Genomic DNA, 16,749 nt, shown 5'->3' on the forward strand with positions numbered 1-16,749 from the left:
CAGCCATAAAGGTTTCCTATATCTTTGAAGTTGTGGGATGTTTTAGTGGAGAAGGTTGCAAATTGGGATAGTTAAGTTACATCCACACATAAAGAATGAGCGACGACTTTTTTTATATAAAAATAAACATCTTTTAATTTTTAACGCTAACACATCGACAGACAACAGATTTTGTGAAAGACCGGAAATTGATCTTTTTAATTCGCACAGCTTGCGCGCTTGATCGTAGATAACTGCTTCGTACTTCCGGTGCGCAGTTAGGAAAATAGTTTTTCGAATACAGTCATTTTGATGGAAGCAGGATCGCCACAGTACTCCCCCCTCTAGTAGTGCAGCAGGCACTGAAGTTAGAGGTAACGAGTGTTGAAGCGAACTCGTCGGCCAGATCTGGTCACATAAGGTACTGGAGTAGAATTTGTAGGTGACACAGGACTCGATGGAGACAGTTCAGGTACTGGTTTTGGTGAAGTCGGAACTGCAACTGGTGGTGATATTGCTGGTGCAGAGGACTGGTGAGAGTTCTCGAAGAACGCAGGCTTTAAGCGATCAATGTTGATTGTGGACTGTTTGCCGTTCTTTTCAATTGTGAACATTTTATCAGTTCGTTTGAGTACGAGGTATGGTCCATCGTATGGCGCTTGTAAAGGTTTTTTAACAGCATCGTGGCGCACGAACACATGTGAGCAAGTGTCCAGAGCTGGATGAACGAATACTTTCTTGGTGTCATGAGGTGCAGTAGCAACAGGTTTAAGTTGATCCATCAAGGTCCGTAAATTTATTAGGAACTCATGAGGCTCGACGTTAATTGAAGGGGATTCAAAAAATTCTGATGGTAGTTTAAGGGTTGAGCCATAAACTAGTTCGGCCGATGTGCACTGTAGATCTTCTTTTAATGCGGTTCGGAGTCCGAGCAAAACCAAAGGAATTGATTCGGTCCATTTCGTAGATGCATGACATCGGAGGCTTTGTTTAAGAGATCGATGGAATCGCTCGACTATTCCATTGCTTTTTGGGTGGTATGGGGTCGTTCGGATCTTTTGGACACCCAAGAGTTTGCTGAGCAAAGAAAACAAGTTGCTTTGGAATTGTCGTCCTTGATCTGTCGTGATTATTGAAGGCAAACCGAAGCGTGAGATCCAATGAGTTATGAATGCACGCGCAACAGTTTCAGCAGAAATATCAGGAATGGGAATTGCCTCAGGCCATCGTGTGAAACGATCTATGCAGGTAAGTAGGTATCCGCAATTGTTTGAAGGTGGAAGAGGTCCTACGAGATCTAGATGAACATGATCGAATCTGGCTGCAGGTAATTGAAAAGATTTAAGAGGACTATTGGTGTGTCTAGCTATTTTAGATTTTAGGCAATCTAGACATGAACGGGTGAAATTTGAAATGTCCTTTTGCATGGACGGCCAAAAGAATCTCTCTGAAATCAAATGTTTAGTGGCACGGATACCTGGGTGGGAAATATTGTGCAAAGATAGAAAAACTTTCTTTCGGAAAATTTCTGGGACGTAAGGTCTAATTTTGTTTTGCTTGACATCACAGTAAAGTTTAGATGAATTGGGGTCGGTTGAGAGAGGTTTTAAACAAAGTGACAGTTCATTCTTTGCCAAAATAGTCTGAAGTTCTTCATCAGATGCTTGTGCTTCCGCCATGGCAGAAAAGTCTATTTTTGGTAACTGTATTTCATTAATACGAGATAAGGTATCAGCTACGACGTTTTTTGAGCCCGATACGTGCCTGATGTCGGTGCTGAATTGTGCAATGAAATCAAGGTATCTTAGTTGTCTTGGAGAAGAAGAGTCAGATTTTTTGGTGAAAGCAAAAGTAAGAGGTCGATGATCTGTAAATATTATGAAATTTTGACCTCCCAACAAGTGTCGAAAATGTTTGATAGTTGCATATATCGCCAAAAGTTCCCTATCATACGTACTGTATTTACGTTCTGAGGGCGTAAGTTTTCGGGAATAAAATGCTAGAGGTTGTTGACCATTAGACGTAGTTGTATGGAGGACAGATCCGATGGCTGAGTCTGAAGCATCAACCATGATAGATAATTGCTGGTTAGGTGAATGGAAGTTCAAAGTAGCTGCATTTGCAATATCAGATTTGCATTTTTCGAAAGCTTCTGTAGTGAGGTCAGTCCAAGGAACAAGTCGCTTATCATTCTTTTTAGAGTTTTTTAAAAGTTCGTGTAGGCTAGCTTGAGTCTGAGCGGCATGAGGCAAAAATCGACGGTAAAAATTGAGCATGGCCAAGAAACGCTTTAGCTCAGATATATTTTGAGGTTTGGGAAAATCAGAAATGGCTTGAACTTTTTCCGGTAAAGGTTTCACGCCTTCAGATGTAATTAGACAACCTAGAAACTTTACCGATTGCTTCCCAAGGACGCATTTTGAAGGGTTTAGTTTCAATCCGTGCTGAGATAATCGTTCAAATACTGTTTTTAAATGTTGTTTGTGCTGTTCTACATTATTTGATGCAATCAGTATGTCATCAAAATAAGGAATGCAGAAATCTAAATTTGACAAAACTTGATGCATATAACGTTGAAAGGTTTGTCCCGCGTTTCTTAAACCAAAGGGCATATAAACATATTCAAAAAGACCAAATGGGGTTGTGATTGCTGTTTTTGGAATGTCCGCTGGGTTAATAGGAATTTGATGATAAGTTCGGATCAAATCCAGGGTGGAGAAAATGGTTTTATTGAAAAACATTTGAGTGCAATCTTGAATATGAGGAACTGGGTATCTATCAGGAACGGTAATTGAATTTAAACGACGGTAGTCGCCACACGGTCTCCATTCTCCATTAGACTTTTTCACCATGTGTAGAGGACTTGCCCATGGGCTACTAGAAGGACGGATAATACCTTGAGACATTAAAAATTCAAATTCCTGACGTGCAATTTTTAGCAACTCGGGAGATAAGCGACGAGGTCTCGAAAATACTGGTTGACCAGTTGTTTCAATAAAGTGATGTATTTTAGTTGATACTTTGCTTTTTGTTGGTTGAGAGGGATTAGTGAGGTCTTGGAATTGCGATAAAATGTCATAGAATTCTGAATCACCAAGCAAAATGGATATACCAGAAGTTAATGAATCTGTGTTTGTATATTTGCCTTGAGTGGTTAATTTAGTTATGCCATCAATCAAACAACCACTTTTAACATCAACCAAAAGATTATAGTGTTTTAAAAAATCAACACCTATAATTGGTTGGTTCACATTTGCAATTATGAAAGACCAAGTAAAATTTCGCCGTAAATTTAAGTCTAGCGTAAGGCGTTTTTTACCAAAAGTAGCTATTTTTGTGCCATTAGCAGCTAAGAGGAGTAATTCATTAGAGGAATCAGCTTTAGGAGCATAATTGTGTGGTAAAACAGATACGTCTGCGCCTGTATCCACTAAAAATTTCCATTTACTAACTTTATCGGCCAGCATAATTCTATTAATTTTGCGATCGTGGCCAAGGCCAGTGGACGACCGCCGATTTAGTTTCCCGAATTCTTGAAAGAGCAAGGCAAACTACATTTTTTTGCTTTTGTGCCAAAATTTGTATGATAAAAGCAAATGCCATCAGCAGGTTCTTTATATTTTTTTAAGCGATCACGAGAGCAACTACGACTGTTTTTAAAAGGTCGATTTCTATTTCTGCTTTGAGAGCGTGATTGGCGCATTGTTGTAGTAAGCTCGCCAACTAAAGTCGTCAAATGGGCGACTTGTTTTTCAAGTTGGGCTATTTGATTATTCGAAGATTGAGGAGTAACGGAATTAATGTTTGAATGGCCAGCCAAATCATTTATTTTATCTGCAACTGATGCTAAACCAGCTAAATCTTCATTCAAAGCAGTTAAAATAGTTTGTGTGCTGTTTGGCAGTTTTCCGAGCCAAAGAGATTTTAAGAGTGGCTCGCCAACAGTATCGCCCGCCAATGTTTTCATACGAGCTAATAACTGAGATGGTCGTTGGTCGCCAAGTTCTAGGCCTTGTAGCAGCGTACGTATTTTCGAAGCTTCACTTTCAGAATGCAACTCAATTAAACGTTTTTTTAATGTTGGATATTTATCAGTATCAGGAGGTTTCAATATTATATCGCTTACACAATTCAAAATATCAGAATCCACTGCAGAAATAACATGATTAAATTTTGTATCGTCAGCAGTAATTCCCGCCAAGGCGAATTGCGCCTCAAGTTGAACAAACCATAATGCAGGGTTAGCTTTCCAGAAAGGCGGAAGTTTGACGCCAACACGAGAAACTGTTGCGTCGTTGTTGGCGGAATTTGGAGTATCTCCTGGCATGTTTTATTCAAGAAATCAAAGGCACGTTATAAATATAATTTCACAAAACTGCTTTGAAATACGAAAATACAAATAATATACTGATAATCAGAGTAAATAATATGAAAATGCTAATCCAAATTATAACAGAAGTTCCGATGGAAATTATTTAGGCTGTGAAAATAGAAACAATATTCAACGATACGCTTACCGCCATTAGGAAGAAATGCGCTATGGCGCCATTTAATGCATAAAGAAAACTGGGAAAGTTATCCTTTCACTTTTCGAGTCACCAAATGTGGGATGTTTTAGTGGAGAAGGTTGCAAATTGGGATAGTTAAGTTACATCCACACATAAAGAATGAGCGACGACTTTTTTTATATAAAAATAAACATTTAATTTTTAACGCTAACACATCGACAGACAACAGATTTTGTGAAAGATCGGAAATTGATCTTTTTAATTCGCACAGCTTGCGCGCTTGATCGTAGATAACTGCTTCGTACTTCCGGTGCGCAGTTAGGAAAATAGTTTTTCGAATACAGTCATTTTGATGGAAGCAGGATCGCCACAAAGTTAACAAAACCTCTTCGAATTAATCTGGAGAAAAATATTTTTTCCTTTATATTTATTTTGTAAAGTAATTTCACATTAAATAATGGCCTATTTCTTTGATAAAATTACTTCAACACTACTGAAAAACATATTATTTTTACCGAAATACATTGCGACTATACAGAGACATCCAAACAATATCCTAATTAATCTGTAATGTGATTGTGATTTTAATACCTGTAACTGTATCTCTCTTGGTTTCCTGTACGTGCATCGTGTTTTTGTGTAAATTTAATCATTTTCAAATCATTCTCGTTTTGATTTAACTGCATAAGCTGCATTTTTTTTTCGCCTTCTTGTTTTTTTTTTTTTTTTTTTTTTTTTTTTTTTTTTTTTTTTTGTAAAAGTTTACATTTGGATGCTCCTTGATTTTTTTAATGCCAAGATTAAAAAATTTCGATCGGTAATCCAACAGTAACATCAATGGAAACAAAACATTATGTAAACCAGAAGTAGTGCTTTCATCTCTGAAAATTGTCGCTAATCGAAAGGACACTCAAATCTACACTAGAACCTTTTTTTTTTTTTTTTTTTTTTTTTAATTACGTTACAATTCGGAAGTGGGATTAGCTAACTAGAATCGTTTTAAAATAACGTCGTTTTTATCAAGATTACTTAAGATCGACTTGCAATATATCGTATTTGAACTTGGAGAAGAAATTCCAGAGATTGCTGATTTCAAAAACTCGATTTTAAAGAGTTACAACTACGATGAGGAATTATACTCGGAATTTTATTTAATTTAAATGAAAAAAAAAAGCTGTTTAAGAAACAAAAAGATCAGTCGCTGAACATGAAAGAGCTGGAAGTTGCCCAAATTGTAGCAAACAACAACACATCGCCCAAACCAAAAGTTGAATGTCAAGCACAACTGCGACATTCCACAATTGATGATATTGGTTTGTTTTTAGTACATTTCGAAAGAGTAAGGAAGAGAATTAATATGAGATATTCATTGTGGATGGCTTGTTTAATTGGAGCTGTTTCCAGCGAAATAGTAGAGCTCATCATGAGAGAACCAGAAGAAATTAGCTGAAAATCATTCATATGTCAAGGAATACAACTTAAACGCTTTAAATCAAGTGCTGAGAAGTTTAGACAATTGTTTTACTCTAATAAAATTTAGGATGGAAAAACTTGACTGAAATGTTTTTATGAACTCGAAACTCATACTGGATAAACGGATTAAAAATAGAGACAGTAGAAAATTTAAAAGGCTTAATAATTTCGGACAGTATCAACATCCAAAAGTCCGTCCAATCCACCAGTTCAAACATTCGATAGCCCTTCGGTAAATATTTCATAATAAACATCACAAAGTATGTGTCTACGAAAAAAAATGTATCTGTTCTTGGTAACGGTGTTACTACCAGACGAGGAATAACAAAATCGTTTGGAATTCGTATAGCAAATATCAGTGTTAACAAATTAGCTTTCAGAAGAATGAAATTGCATGTTGTCTCCGATGATGCATATCAAGGACCTAATTTGCTTATAAGAAAAGATATAGTCGATTTTCCCGATTTAGTAATGATTTGGAAAGGATGCAGTTCAAAAATGCTCCGTATAAATGAATTTCAAGGTTTTGAAGAAATTGAATTTGATGCTTCAGATTCAGTCCTTATTCTGCCATATACAGTACAAGTGGTGGATGTTGTAAGCAGTACTAAAAGTAAAGATAAGTGATTCCATTTAGTAATACTTCCAGTTGTTGGAATAATTTCATGTGCCATTTTTAAATGTTTTCGAACCAGAATGACAAATATTTCTGAAATTCAGGCATCCTAACTTCATCTCATTTTGTCTTCATAACTGAACACCAGTGAATCACAGATTACATCCATTTATATATTATTAGCAATTGATTCTGTATCTATGAAGAACACATTAAGTACACATTACATTGAAGAATGTTGTGGCTGGTTTTTGATAACTAAATGCACACTCATCATATTAATAGCATTAATTTAGTAATGTTAAGCAGCTTTGATGAACTATTGTGTTGAAATCATCACTTCAAAAGCAGAACAATATATATATATATATATATATATATATATATATATATATATAAATTTTTAAAAATTCATACCACTGTTCTTTTGCGAAATAGACGGAAGGTTTTCATTTTGATTCCTTTTTTCCAAGTTTAGCAGCAAGACAGAATTAGGTGAATAAATAAAATAAAAAGAAGAGAATTAGACCATTTGGTCTAATGGTGATGTGTGTTTCTTAAAGATCCACGCTAGAAGAAACGGTTATATTTTAAAACACTCGGCCGCCGTTCCTGCGTAGAAGGAGTCGTTTTGTTTACATTGTATCATTGATTCTCGCCAGAAAAGGAAGGCCAAGCAGAGGTCTTGTTGAAACGAATTCTTCCAAATAAAAATTTTAGTAGCTTTTCAATTTGAATCCTCGCCAGAGAAAGAGGATCAGTCGGTGATATCGAGTTTTTGGAAATCATCGATGTTGGTAGATTTTGAAAATCGTCATCCGGTTCAGTGACGGACAAATTTTTGCTCTACAAACCTGCTTTGGAGATGTCTCTTTGACTGTATATTTTCTAAACAAGTCAATATTTAAGATTTAAATTATTCTTACAATTTATTTAGATATGATTAGCTGTAAATAAATACATGAAAAAAAATTTTGCTGAAAAAAAAACTTCTGCATGATTCTTGCAGCACCATGATCTTTAGTCATTCTGATGTAGAATCAATGAAAGTTTAATCTTTGAAATGTATTGTTTCTACAATTTTCTTTTCATTTTCTCCGTGTTTCCACCAAGAGCCAGTCTATAATACTTCGGCAAAGAAAAACTCATGCTTCCCAAGTCAAAGGAAATTGCCAATACATATTCACATGCATAGTTCAAACAGTTAAATCCGATGTAAAAGGTTTTTTTTAATTGACAGAATATATTTTTAATTTTGTTAACATTTATAAACTTTAAACATCGATCATTCATTAACATACTTAATAATACAATTATGCATATGTTTAAAATAATTGGCTAAACCAAAGAAGCATCATCCCCAACATTGGCCTTGTTCCATCCGTTTTTACTTTCTTGTGTAAGGAATATATAGTAAGTATATTAATCGTCAAAAAATTGGAGCAAATCGAGTTTAGAAAACACATTTTTGTCATTATGTCTGTGACAAAGATAGGACTTTGTACATGATCTTTATTACACCAATTTTCTAGATTTCTATCACATTTTGAGCAAAATCTGTTCAGAGGAAGTTTATGTACCCTGCTGTTGGAACATAAATAAGTTAAACACAATGAATAATATTGAGTACATCTTCAGTGCAGACACCCATCAGATTTTGAGCCAATGTAACAAGAGATTGGCCGTCTGTTGTTTAAAAGCATGTAAATGGGACAACTCAAAAACACAACTTCTTCAATGTATCTAATTTGATGTGTGATTGCAGTTATAGTTCTGTGTCATATTCTTGTTTCATTCGGTTGGAAAAACACATTTAAGACAGAAACTCGATATTCGGATACAATTAACCGCATGCCAGAGATTAATCGCCAAAAAAAAGCCAACGACGGATTCGATGAAAATACTAAATTTGGGCTAAGCATTAATATTTCGTAACAATTATACGAAAATGTCATGCAAAGCGTTCTCTGAAATAATCTCTTTATTGCGATAAAGTTTTGAGTTTTTAATCAATTTGTTTGCAAATTTTATTGTAATCTAAATAAATGCCGATAATTGTACTATGCCCATAACCTTCACGCAAATGCAGGTAATGAGATGGTCAAGTTTTATCTCAACTGGTCAGCGAAAAAGATAAGAGCAAACAAAAATTCATTTTTATATACGAGATTATTTAAAAGGTTCATGATGCAATTGAAATGACGAATAATGTAGAAACCTTCATACATAATTAATTGTGTAATAGTTATATTATCCCCATTTCTCAGAAGTAGTTTCATTTATCATTATTATTATTTGTATTTTCAGAGTGTTTAAGAACACACAGATGTGTCACAAAGCATTATTAAAGAAATAAACGAAAATATGAATGTTGTTTTTTAGAAATATATAAGAATAGATTTCAATATCTCTTCCTAAAATATTCTCTTTGAATATTTATGTTGAATGTTGTTAAATATGAATGTTGTTTTTTTGGAATATATAAGAAATAGGTTTCTATGTCTCTTTATAAAATATTCTCTTTGAATATTTACTATGGAAAGATAAAAAATATTTTCACCTTGAGAAGTAAATATTTTTAAAGAAGGTGAGAAACTAAAATTAACCATTTGTTTGATGAAAAATTGGATTGCAAGGCGTTTAATTTTTCTGAAAGTATTTCTTGCCCTGAAGTTTTAATAAAATAGTCTTGGGGGGGGAGGCAGATGGGAGCGCCAAGTGCTATTCTCATCGCCATTGTTTGGATTGTATTACAGGATTTGAGATTTATTTCAGAAAATTTGTTAATGATAGGACTACTGTAATAAAATAAGTATATTGTTATGAACGATTGTGATTAATTAATTATTTTTTTTTTGGGGGGGGTCACGTCTCATGGATCCTAAAATTTTGAGACCTTGTATTTTTTTAAGTGCCTTATTTCAAAGACTTTTTAGAATTTTGCCATTTTGATTAGTTTTAGCGAACGGAATTTTAAGATATTTGATCAATTCATTCCATGTAAGAGGGAATCCGCCATACGTTATACACGGAAGTAAAATTGTGTGTTTTCTAGAGCTTCCTTCAAATTATAGTACTTTTTTCAGCGCTAATGGAAATTTTATAATAAAAGCACCATTTATAAATATTTTTCAATGTATTTTCAATTTAGTTTTAATTTAATCCATTGAAAGATGAGAACAATAAACAAAAATATCATCAGCAAAGATGGAACACTCGACATTTGTGTCTAATGTTTCAAAGAAATCATTCATGAAAACGGCAAGAAGAATCGGCGAGAGAACACTTCCCTGGGGAAGGCCTTTATGAAGGAGATTTGGATCAGAAATGGTGTCTCGCCATCTAATCTGAAAGGCTCCATCTTGCAGAAAAGTGTGCACCTATTTAACGATCTTGCCTGTAATGCCAAATTTAGAAACATCATTGAGTTTTGACCATGGCACTATTATGGATCTATGATCACTTTCGGAAGAGCATTCAATTTCTTCGAAATCTTGGACAGAGCATAAAATAAGATCACGAATTGAGTATGTACTTGAGTAGATGCATAATCCACGATTTTTTGAATAACAAATAATTTTGCTATTGTTATTTTTAAATATTTGTTCCAAATATCTGTTATTTCAATCATATTAATAATTAAAAATTATTACTTAAAATATAAATTTTAATAATTGTAATTAATACTTAATTTACTAATTTAACTAACGTGTGATTGAATTAATTTATCTATTTCAGCGTACTTCTTAATTTTGATTTTTTTTTCAGAAATATTTATTTAATTTCTTTATTAGAGTAAACCATTTTCTGAAAAATTTGAATTAAATATTTTATTTCTTTAAATGTTTACTTTAGTTCTACATTCTACCAATAGATGGCGCCAGCAGTAAACGGAATATATGCAAAGTCAAATCACAAGCAATTAAAAAGGATTTATATGGAATAGTGCATCATCAAATGCGAATATCGGAAAGTCAAGGTTACTCTCATGAAGTGGAACGGCGACTTCTCACTTTCCAGTGAAGTCACCGCTCCGATAAATGTCAGTGATATCGTATCGATTGTTACTTTCTATAGTGATCCAAAACCTGTAATCGAAATATCACCAGTAAGATCGTATCAAGGATTTGAATCACACCTCTTTGAAAAGTATTGATGACTGGTATTTGTGAATTTATGATATTAGTTACGTAATAACCACTCGTTAAATATTCGTCATCCCTACCACAAGATGTACTCTAATAATTTTTATTTATCTTATCTATACCAAAAGACATCTTTTCCACGCTATTACAAATTAAAAAATCAAAAGCCGATTATTTCGTAAAAAAACTTTAAAATGTAACAAAAATTTCAATTTTATGACACTTGTATGCTCTTGCGGCACCTCAAGACGTACTCTAATATTGCTCATATTTATAATTTATTTTATCTAAACCAAAAGGCAACTTTCCGGCGCTATTCCAAATTAAAAATCAAAAGTTGGTTTTTTCGTTCCACCCTACTGTACAGATCTTGTTCTCGACAAGTACGTACTTGTCGAGAACAAGATCTTGTGTATAAGCTGAAAGAACAGACATTAGCAATCTAATTTCTGCTGATGTGCGACTTACTGAAATTTATGATTGGCTGACTTTAAATTCATCTTTATTTAAACGTTAATAAAGTCATTGACTTAAAATGTCATTCAACTAATTAGTTCCTTCATAAAGTAAAATTTCACTCAGAAGTAGTAGAAGCGAATTTCAATCACAATAAAAATTTCATGATATAAAATTCGCTTGGGAGGGATAAACCACTGGCGGATTCTGAAAAATTAAGTTAATGAAGTCCTGAAATTTTTAAAAATATATTAATTGGAATTTGGAAACGATTTTTAATCTAACGATCAGTCAGATTCAAGTTTAGTTAATTCTTTGGAATCCAAGTGAAATAAAAATTAATGCACTTGCTTTGCTTTTAGAACTCAGATTTATTTAATACTAGCTACCTTTGGCGACCAGCCGGTTCGCCATTATTACCGCTCGCTACAATTTTCAATTAAATATTTTAAGTAACTGGTCTCTTAATAGATTCTCAAACAAAACATTTTTAATCTTCAAATTTTGATAGTCATACCAAACTTCTACTGTTGTTTAGATCGTTTCGTTCAATTTACTATATATATTTTGCTAATTTGTTGTCATTTCGGGTAAAACTTCAACTTTAATTTAAAGTGGAAATGATGAAATTGCAATTAATATAAAGATATTTTTTAATAAAACCGAGCGTTTTATTTTATTTATCATCTTTATTGTTATTTTATTATTATTATTATTATTGAATATGAGTATTGCAAACAGAATCGCTCGGTATTTAAGTCTTATGTGAACTACAAAATATTTTTCATAATTTATGTAATATCTCAAACAATAATTCAACAAAAATTTCTCACATTCAGCATAAAATTCAGTTTTTAGTTTTGTTTTCAAAAGGATTGAAATGAAATCAATAATAATATTTTGGTTCCGGCCTATAAATATATTTCAAAAATTATGAAGTCTAAATTTAATGCAGTAAGGTATCATATTCTGAGAAATATTTTGGACACACCAAATTTTAAATAAATGAATGAATGTTCCTATTTTCCACGATCAACTAAGACTTATTTATAAAGTTTTGAATGTTAAAAATTTTGAAAAACTCAACATTTTCATAATCTTAGGCCAATTAATATTGAGAAACCTGCGCGCTGATTGGCGTATTTTCTTTGAAACGATCAATGGAAAATTAAAATTATCCTTTTTTTTTATTGAATAGTGATATTCAAATTTTCATAAAGGAGTTAATTTCCAATCAACTAAATCAATCACTTAAACTAACTCTTTTTATTTAAAATATTAGTGTTTCAAGAAAATTTTGTTATTCGTGATTTCCAAAGCAGAAGCTTTATGTAAAATCAAAAATTCGTTATTTATTAGAGCATTTATTGAATCAAGTTACATAAAATAATCATTTTCCATTTAGACCATTTTAGCAGATCTGTGTCTTACTAAAGGTTTACAAATTAGCTGTGTGGCCCTGATTTGAATGGATATCCTGTTCATATTAAAAAAAACTTGCCTTAAAATAAAACTGATTTATTGGATTAATAATATGGAGAGTGCAAAAGATCATAAAATAATTTTTCTTGAATTTATTTTCTAAAAAAAAATATTTCATATTTGTTTCATTTCCAACAGACACGTGCCGAAAATTATATTTTTGCAGATTTCATTTCCAAAAAGATTTAATTTATTTTTAGTTGGAGATTTAATCAATGTGATGGCAACACTTTGAAAAAAGCTAATTTTTTTTCCCATGAATGCGAAACGTGCTCGTGCAGCTTAAATTTTATTTTTATTTTGTACGAAAAAAAATTATGGAAAAATATAGTTAATATTTATTTAAAAATTCATTAAAAATAGATATTTAATTTTAAGGTTAAAACATTGGTATCATTTAAAAGATAATTTTTTTATCTTTAACTTCATGTAAAAATCTTTTTTGTGCGGTAATATTTTCGGAAGTTAAAGCAGAAACACGCCAAAATTTCGCTTAATTTTTAAATAAATAAAATTCTAATTAAAAGTTCGAAAAAATAACCCCCAGGTGCACATTCCCGGCCTCTAAGGTATACACGTACCAAATTTGGTAGCTGTAGGTTGAATGGTCTGGCCTGTAGAGCGCCAACACACACACACACACACTGAGCCTTATTATAAGTACTAGCCGCCTTTGGCGACCAGCCGGTTCGCCAATCTTAATGTTCATTAAAATTTTAGTAATTAAATATTTTATGCAATTCCAACTTTAATAGATTCTTCCTCACAATATTTTAAAACTTCAAATTTTGATAGTCATATAATTTACTCATAATATTATAAAGGCCTTCAGTCATAGCGTAATGTGGATCTCGCTAATTTTCTGTTAGCTCCCGTAGAATTTATACTTTAAATTAAAGTAGAAAGGATTAATCTGCAATTAATATAATTATATTTTTTACTGAAACAAAGCATAATATGATTACTGAAAACAGAATCACTGAGCGTTTAAACTTTATGCGCACTAAAGAATATCTTTCTTAATTTATGTAATATCTCAAGAATTTGTCAAGAAAATTTTCACAGATTCATCATGAACAGATCGATTAATTAACAATGTTTAATTTTAAATGCATCAAACACTAAGAAAATAAAATGAATCGTTTAAAATAATCGGTCGAAAACAGGTTTAAAAAAACTACTTAAAAAACGATGTACTTAAAACTATAAGCATATACAAAATATATATAACTAACAAATACAATTTACTTACAAAAGCATGCAACTAACCTAAAAATAGTTTAAGTCATCCGTTGATAATGGTTATCATGTCAACAATCAGAACACAATGCGCATGCGTGAATTTTTTTCGCCAGTTACGGTAACGCAAATGCGTGAATTTTTCTACGTCAGTTGGGGTAACGCTATGCAGATTATACATTTTTAATTTCCTTTATTCTGTGTTATTTTAATTCAAAAGTACTTCAGAATGAATCTGAAACATGGATTAATTAACAATGTTTAATTTTAAATGCATAAAACACTAAGAAAATAAACAGAATCGTTTGAAATAATTCGCCGAAAAATATTAACCCTAGCCTCATTGTTGGGATAAAAAAAAAAAAAAAAAGCTGAAGCCTTACTCATTTGGCGGTCTGGAAAATGGAAGATTATTTTGGCGGAAAATTTGGCGGTGGGGGAAATGGAAGATTTTTTTGGCGGGAAAGTTAGAATTTTAATTATTAATTAAAAACTAATTAAAATTTCAAAAAAAGAGGTCGGAAATGTGCACCTGGGGTCCCTAAGGTATACATGTACCAAATTTGATAGCTGTATGTCAAATGACCTGGCCTGTAGAGCTCCAACACACACACACACACACACACACACACACACACACACACACACACTGAGCTTTATTATAAGTATAGAATAGATATAGATGTGGCCCCTAGTGGATTGCTTAAAACTACCCGAAAAGATCCAAAATTGATTATATCTCACACTACGAATTTTGGAATGAAATTTGATGCTAATAAAGATACTGAATTGCATGATCAAAAAATCGGATTTTCGGAATGGAAAAATTCCGAAATGCTAACTCTGTTAATTTTTCTATCTAAGTAAACTTGGAGCGGATTGACAGCAACAAAATTGAAGAATCGTTTGTATTATTTTTTTATTTTAAGACAATTGTATTGTTAAATGTGTAGTTTCTGCTTAAACATCGTTAACTGTGATTAATATAAAACGTTTTACTTCTCCAGCTTCGCTTGTATTTTCCTTACGTACCGCGTTTTTCGACAATTGATTTAGAAATGGTTTGTTATAGTTAAAACGATGAGAAAATCAAAACACGTTTTCTAAAACAAGTCAATTCCTTATAATGAATTAGACACTTTTTAAGAAGTTAATGCCTACATTAAATACGGAAATCATAAAAACCGAAACTCCATAAACTTGTCTTGAGTCATTTCCATCGATATCAATTTTCAGTAGATGCGATAGCTACAAATTTACAAGGAGTTTTCGCAATTATAATCTTTTGATATTTTTTTTTTTTTGGGAACTGTACACACATTAAATTTAACACTTGAGTAATTGGGAATTTCCGAGATTTTCCGAGTTTTATTACCTAGAATAGGATTATACTCATCAGTATTTTGTTAAATTGTCAGAAGTATTAGGAAATTGGATAATTTCAAAACTTGATACTCTTGCTGGTTAGAGATATTCCTGACCGAATAAAAAAAAAAACATCCAAGAAAGTCTTTACAAAATATTTTAGTTCAGATTAGTAGAGGGTATTGCATTCGTTCGAAATACTTATGTACAAAACATTTTTAGTTTAAGAATAGGTCTTCAAAACCTCTAAATATTTTTAAAATATAAATTTACACGCGAAATTTGGTTCACAATCTAATTTCAGATTTAGATGCAATTAAAATATATAGTCAAGATGTTAAAATCTTTAGTTAGATCTTTGTTTCCATTATGACTTTACTTAAACGGCAAAGAATAGAGATCTTGCGATTAAATTAACGATTAAATAAATCTTACGAATAAATTAACAAATGACAAATTTGATTGAACAAAACAACTTTATTACACCCAGTCGAAGGCATTTACAGTCGGTCTTCTATACAATAGAAGTATCTTAGTAAACTTACGGAGTATACAAGTATAAAGGATAATTAGAAATTGCATACAGCCAATTGTAACACATAAAACAACAGATTACATTTATAGATATTATATACAAAAATACACGAACAATGCAAAATTTATACAAATGCATGAAATACATAAAACTTATGTAAAAAGATGTACAAAAGTTACTGATACACAATTTCAATTTCATAACATTTGATACATATCTCGTTTTAAATGGCGCCATTTACGATTTACAACACATTACATTACATTCGCTGGAAATAGAAACACATTACATTACATTCGCTGGAAATAGAAACACATTACATTACATTCGCTGGAAATAGAAACACATTACATTACATTCGCTGGAAATAGAAACACATTACATTACATTCGCTGGAAATAGAAACACATTACATTACATTCGCTGGAAATAGAAACACATTTTATACACATGAAACATATGCCATATAATACAAAGGCTAATGAGAGTTTTCCGATATATTTTTTTTTTTTACGTTTAAAGCTGATTCGGGCATTTCCTAATTGAATACATTATTTGATTCGTTTTTATCTTTAGACATGCATATGCAATTCAATTACAATATTACACTTTGACTATGTGAAAATCTAAGAAGTTTGAAAATTGAAGTAATCTAAACAAAACAGATTGAAATTTAAACGATCACAATTCTACCTATAACGAATTAGACTAAAGAAGTAGTTAACCAGCCTCTTATTTTTTTTAAACGGGTATTCTGAGAGGAACTTAAAATAACCACGATGTATTATGCTTTCCATGCATGAATGCAAAAAGAAATTGAAAAAGCTTTTTACGAATCGATAAGACCAGATAAATATTAAGACAAAGGCATGGTATATAGAACTGAAGTTAGTGAACCATTGCCGCAATTGGAGACTGACCAGAATTAGTCAGATTCTCGCCCACTGGATA

Source organism: Argiope bruennichi, chromosome 2 (genome assembly GCF_947563725.1).
Source record: "Argiope bruennichi chromosome 2, qqArgBrue1.1, whole genome shotgun sequence".
Taxonomy (NCBI): Eukaryota; Metazoa; Arthropoda; class Arachnida; order Araneae; family Araneidae; genus Argiope; species Argiope bruennichi.